We start from the raw sequence: 7,124 nt of genomic DNA, 5'->3' as shown, positions 1-7,124 counted from the left end.
ATCCAAACTCTTCACTGTACTTCCGATTGGTGCAGCCGAAGATAATGCCATCCACATATATTTGGCACACAAACAGTTCACCATCGTATGTCTTCGTGAAAAGAGTGGGATCCAGGGAACCAGGTATGAAGCCTTTGCTCTTCAGAAAGTACTTGAGTGTATCATACCAGGCCCTAGGGGCTTGTTTGAGGCCATACAGTGCCTTGTTGAGCTTGTATACCATATCAGGATGTTTTGGATTTTCAAAACCAGGTGGTTGTGCAACATACACTTCTTCTTCAATCTTGCCATTGAGAAAGGCACTTTTCACATCCATTTGATATAGAAGTATGTTATGATGATTTGCATAGGCCAGCAGTATGCGTATGGCTTCAAGCCTAGCCACAGGAGCAAAAGTTTCATCGAAGTCAATGCCCTCTACTTGAGTATATCCTTGAGCAACGAGACGAGCTTTGTTTCTGACAACTTGACCATGCTCATCTTTGCTTGTTGCGGTATATCCATTTGGTGCCTATTATGTTGTGCTTCCCTGGATCAGGACGCTTAACCAGTTCCCATACATTATTCAGCTCAAACTGTTGAAGCTCTTCTTGCATAGCTTGAATCCATTCAAGTTCCATGAAGGCTTCTTCAACTTTCTTGGGTTCTGATATTGAGACGAATGCGAAATGCCCACAGAAGTTTGCTAGCTGAGTTGCCCTTGAACGAGTGAGTGGACCAGGTGCATTGATGCTGTCAAGTATTCTGTCAATCTGCACTTCATTTGCAACACGAGGATGTATAGGGCGAAGACTTTGCTCTTGCTGATCTGCGTTGTTGTTTGGAGGAATGTCTTCATGCTGAGCATTGTCTTCATGTTGATCAGGTGCTGAGATGATGAGTTCTTCTTCAGGATGAGCTTCAGAAGGCATAATCTCTCCAGTTCCCATAAGCTTGATTGATTCACTAGGCTGGACTTCATCTAGCACATTTGGCAGTTGCTCTCTTTGTGAACCATTTGTTTCATCAACCGCACATCCACTGTTTCGACCACTTTGTAATGGAAGAGATTGAAGACTCTGTAGGAGTGTGAATCCTTTCCATATCCAAGCATAAAGCCCTCATGTGCTTTTGGTGCAAACTTTGAGGTGTGATGTGGGTCCTTGATCCAGCACTTTGCGCCAAATACTCTGAAGTAACTGACATTTGGCTTCTTGCGCCGGATAAACTCATGGAGCAGAAGAACCTCCACAAAAGGCTCGTCGCCACTACGCATAGCCTGAAAAAGTAGAAGCGGAAGCTCAAAACTGCAGAAGATGCACTCAGGATCAGATGGAGCAAAGTACGCAACACCGCAGACAAATATGCCGGCAGTCGCCGCACAAAAAGCTATCCAAAGCGAAAGCTATTGCCTGAATTTGACGAGGAGGCCTTAGAGCCCCTGCAGTCAAAAAATAGGAAAGCCATCCGGTCGGGTGGACGACCGCATGGCCAGCATGGAGCGGCAAGCGGCGCCGCACACAAGCCGGCACGCGATCCACCAAAGGATCCGCATCAAAAAGACGACCAACCAGATATATATACGAGCCAAGAAAGCAAGCTCTAGTAAGCAATGCAACACAACAAATATCCGAACATCACGGCACACCCAAATACAGGGGTGCCGCACACCCCCTATGTTTCACCGATGAGGTGCTAGACCATGAATTTCCAGCGGGATTCAAGCCCGTAAACATAGAGGCGTACAACGGAACAACAGACCCTGGGGTCTGGATCGAGGATTATATCCTCCACATACACATGGCCAGAGGAGATGACCTCCACGCCATAAAATACTTACCCCTCAAGCTTAAAGGGCCAGCCCGGCATTGGCTCAAAAGCCTTCCCGAAAACACCATTGGAAGTTGGGAAGAGCTTGAGGATGCTTTCCGGGCAAATTTTCAAGGGACCTATGTCCGCCCTCCAGATGCAGACGATCTCAGCCACATAACTCAATAGCCCGGAGAGTTAGCCCGGAAATTCTAGAACAAATTTCTTACTAAAAAGAATCAGATAGTTGACTGTTCGGACGTTGAAGCCCTAGAAGCTGTTAAGCACAACGTTCGAGATGAATGGCTCGCCAGACACCTCAGCTAAGAAAAGCCAAGAACAATGGCCGCATTAACAAGCCTCATGACCCGCTTTTGCGCAGGAGAGGACAGCTGGTTGGCAAGATGTAGCACCAGCGACCCAAGTACATCCGAAGTTAGGGATGGAAACGGAAAACCCCGACGCAACAAGGACCAGCGCCGGAATAAGGGAAACAGCCCAAAGAGCACGGCGGTCAACGCCGAATTCAAAAGCTCGCTGCAGAATCAAGGAAAGCCACCCCTCAAGGATAACAGGGACGAGCTATCCAACTTAAACAAAATCTTGGACAAGATATGTCAAATACACAGTACTCCCGGGAAGCCTGCGAACCATACCCATAGAGATTGTTGGGTTTTCAAGCAAGCCGGCAAACTCAACGCCGAACACAAGGGGCTCGACACACCAAGTGAGGACGACGACGAACCCCACAAGCAGAGCACCAGGAAACAAAAGGATTTCCCACAAGAAGTCAAAACAGTACACTTACTTCACGTGACGAACAGAACATCGCCACCAGAGATACGCGCCATACGGCCTATCCCAAAGGAGTCTCGCCAATGGTTGTTAAAACCGATCACCTTCGACCACCAGGATTACTCTAGAAGTATCCGGAACATAGGCTGGACTGTCTTGGTATTAGATCCAATAATCGGCGGACTCCATTTTACAAATGTCCTGATGGACGGTGGCAGTGGTCTAAACCTGTTATACTAGGACACAATCCGCAACATGGGGATAGACCCAACAAAAATTCGCCATAGCAAAACCTCCTTTCAAGGGGTAACGCCAGGCCCGGATGCCCGTTGCATGGGTTCTCTCCGGCTAGAAGTTATGTTAGGCTCCCCCGATAACTTCCGTCGCGAACAGCCAACTTTCCACATCGCCCCATTCTCAAGTAGCTATCAAGCACTGCTGGGACGCAAAGCTTTCGCCCGCTTTAACGCAATACCGCATTATGCATCTCTTACGCTTAAGATGCCCGGTCCACGAGGCATCATCTCTTACGCTTAAGTAGCTATCAGAAGCTTGTGAAGATAACACGATTGATTGAGTATGGCATGCAGTATCAATGGCTTCAGTCCAGAATTTTCTTGGAGTCTTGTATTCATCTAGCATTGTTCTGGCCATCTCAATGAGTGTTCTGTTCTTGCGTTCGACGACACCATTCTGCTGTGGCGTGTACGGAGCTGAGAATTCATGTGTGATGCCCAAGGTGTCCAAGATATGTATCAAGGCCAGTGTTCTTGAATTCAGTGCCATTGTCACTTCTAATGTGCTTTATCTTGGCGCCAAAATTGTTCATAGCTCGATTGGCGAAGCGTCTGAAGACATCCTGCACTTCAGTCTTGTAAAGGATTATGTGTACCCAAGTATATCTAGAGTAATCATCAACAATGACGAAGCCATAGAGGCAAGCAGTAGTAGTAAAAGTTGAGTAGTGAGTGGGACCGAAAAGATCCATGTGGAGCAGTTCGAAGGGTTGTGTAGTAGTCATGATTGTCTTCGAAGGATGTTTTGCCCTTGTCATCTTCCCTGCTTCATAGGCACCGCATAAATGATCTTTCTTGAACTTGACGCCCTCGATGCCTATGACATGCTTCTTCTTCGCAAGGGTGTGGAGGTTCCTCATGCCAGCATGCCCAAGCCTCCGATGACAAAGCCAGCATTCTGAAGCTTTTGCAAGAAGGCATACCGCAAGTTGTGGTCCTGCTGAGAAATCTACCACGTACAAATCACCTTTCCGATACCCTTCAAACACTAGAGATTTGTCAGATTCCATTAGCACCAGGCAGCGATATTTTCCAAACATTACAATCATATTCAGATCGCAAAGCATTGAGACAGACATTAAGTTGAAGCCAAGGGATTCAACAAGCATGACTTTATCCATGTGTTGATCCTTTGAGATTGCAACTCTACCTAGACCCAATACCTTACTTTTACCAGTGTCAGCAAATGTGATGTGGCTCTTGTCGGATGGACGTAATGTTGAGTCCATAAGAAGGCTTCTTCTGCCAGTCATGTGATTTGTACACCCACTGTCAATAATCCATTCTGAAGATTTTGAAGTCGCTGGTGTCGTACCCTACAATACAGTTAGGGGGATAGGCTTCACGAAGAGAATTGTGAAGCATAAACATTTGATGAACCAGTGGGTTATGAAAACTTAAATCCAGATTAGGACTAATAGGGAGAGTAGCATGCGATTCAGGAACGAAGTACATATTGATCCCATTCGGGCATTTTATCTTGCGCCCTACAAGATTTTTAAGGTCCCCAGCAATAGCATCAGAAGATTTTGTTTTTCTGCTGGAGACCTTTCCCTGCAAAAGAGAGTTAAGCTTTCTTAACCACCCACATCTTCAAGGGGGGCTTAGAAGCAATAAGTCTAAGTGCAGCATCTGAGAATTTTGGCTTTGAAGCCTTAGCAAACAGTCTAGCAGGTGGACAATAATACTCATAGGAATAAGCAGAATAATTTTTGGTCACATGAACACGGTTCGATGAACCGCTCTCATACTCATGTGCCTGAGTATGGTTTCCCTGCAAAACATTTGTGTTAGTGTGACTCAGGTGAGTCCTCTGTTTGTATGAAGCCATTGGACCGTATGAAGCCTTTGGTCTGAGATTTGTCTTCTTCAAGTGAGGTGTCATGAAGACATTCACAGGAAGATTTTCCAGACACTTTTTGGAAACCCAGATCTTCTTCATAGGCGGTCCATTCCTGCAGTTAGTACCAATGTACCTGGCAAACACTTCACCATTCTGATTCTTAAACAGTTTATAGTTTGCATCAAAGGATTCATCAATGATAATGGGGTTAGCACAAGTGAAGCCAGATAAGTTGGATGGATCTGCTGAAAGTTCCTTTGCAGCAACCCATGTGGTTTTGGGGTACTGCTCAGGTTTCCAGTAAGAGCCATCTGCATTGATTTTCCTCACAAATCCAACACCCTCTTTCCTAGGGTTTCGATTCAGGATCTGCTTCTTGAGGACATCACATAGTGTCTAATGTCCTTTAAGACTTTTGTACATCCCTGTTTCAAGCAATGTCTTCAACATAGCATTCTCATCAGCAATAGCAGTGGTATCCTCAGCAGAGGGGTTAGTTACCACGTCAACAGTTGAAGATATTGCAACAGCAGTAGAAGTGGAACATTCAGCAACAGAATTAGCATTATCACGCTCAATGCATTTAAGACATGGTGTTTCAAATCCTTCCTGAGCGGGACTGATCTGTTCGGAGCGAAGTGACTCGTTTTCCTTTTGAAGATCTTCATGAGCCACCCTCAATTTCTCAAGTTCTTGCTTCCTTTGAAGATAATCATAGGAAAGCTTTTCATGAGTTGTTGAGAGAGTATCATGACGATCTTCAAGTTCCTGATACTTAACGTGAAGGTTTTTTATGTCTTCAATTAAGGATTCAGATCGAATCATTTCAGCACCCAACAGATCATCGCTTCTGTCTAACAGTTTTTGAATATGTTCCATAGCTTTCTGTTGTTCAGTTGCAATTTTAGCAAGTGTTTTGTAGCTAGGTTTTGAATCACATTCAGAGTCATCGTCACTAGATGTTTCATAGCGAGTAGTGCGTGTGTTTACCTTGGCACCGCGTGCCATGAAGCAGTAGGTAGGAGTGGAGTCGTTCTTGTCATTTGCGTTGGTGTCGGTGATGCAGTCATTGTCTTCAGTGTTGAAGATGGACTTGGCGACGTATGCTGTAACCAGACTCGCAATGCCAGAATCAGACTCCTCCTCAGACTCCACCTCTGCCTCCTCAGATGCGGACTCCTCCTCTGAATCCATCTCCTTTCCAACAAACGCACGTGCCTTGCCAGATGAGCTCTTCTTGTGTGATGAAGACTTTGATGAAGACTTGGAAGAAGACTTTGAGTATTTCTTCTTCTTCTTGTCGTCAGAATCATATTCCTTGCTCTTCTTCTTCCTTCTGTTCTCATTGTCCCACTGTGGACACTCAGAGATGAAGTGTCCAATTTTCTTGCACTTGTGACATGTTTTCTTCTTGTAGTCATGAGCAGAAGCTTCATCATTCCTTGAGCTTGATCGTGAAGATTTTCTGAAGCCTTTCTTCTTGGTGAATTTTTGGAACTTCTTCACTAGCATTGCAAGTTCTCTTCCAATGTCTTCAGGATCATCAGAACTGCAGCCAGATTCTTCTTCAGATGAGGAAACAGCTTTTGCCTTCAAGGCGCGAGTTCGCCCATAGTTTGGACCGTAGATATCTCTTTTCTCAGAAAGCTGAAACTCGTGTGTGTTGAGCCTCTCAAGTATGTCAGACGGATTGAGTGTCTTGAAATCAGGACGTTCTTGAATCATCAGGGCCAGGATGTCAAACGAACTATCAAGTGATCTCAGCAGCGTTTTGACGATTTCATGTTTGGTGATTTCAGTGGCGCCGAGGGCTTGAAGCTCATTTGTGATGTCAGTGAGTCTATCAAATGTGTGCTGGACATTCTCATTGTCATTTCGCTTGAAGCGGTTGAAGAGATTGCGAAGGACACTGATTCGTTGATCTCTCTGGGTTGAGATGCCTTCATTGACCTTGGAGAGCCAGTCCCAGACCAGTTTGGATGTCTTCAAGGCACTCACGCGGCCATACTGTCCTTTGGTCAGATGACCACAGATGATGTTCTTGGCAGTAGAGTCCAGTTGAACGAATTTCTTGACATCAGCAGCAGTGACACCTTCTCCAGCCTTGGGAACGCCGTTCTCGACGACATACCATAGGTCGACGTCAATGGCTTCAAGATGCATGCGCATCTTATTCTTCCAGTAGGGATATTCAGTTCCATCGAAGACGGGGCACGCAGCGGAGACTTTGATTATCCCTGCAGTCGACATAGCTAAAACTCCAGGTGGTTAAACCGAATCACACAGAACAAGGGAGCACCTAGCTCTGATACCAATTGAAAGTGCGTTATATCGACTAGAGGGGGGGTGAATAGGCGATTTTTATGAAAGTCTTCAAAACTTGGGAGTTATGAAGACAAACA

The sequence above is a fragment of the Triticum urartu genome, chromosome 6 (assembly GCF_003073215.2).
Source record: "Triticum urartu cultivar G1812 chromosome 6, Tu2.1, whole genome shotgun sequence".
Taxonomy (NCBI): domain Eukaryota; kingdom Viridiplantae; phylum Streptophyta; class Magnoliopsida; order Poales; family Poaceae; genus Triticum; species Triticum urartu.
This window is presented reverse-complemented; position numbering follows the sequence as displayed.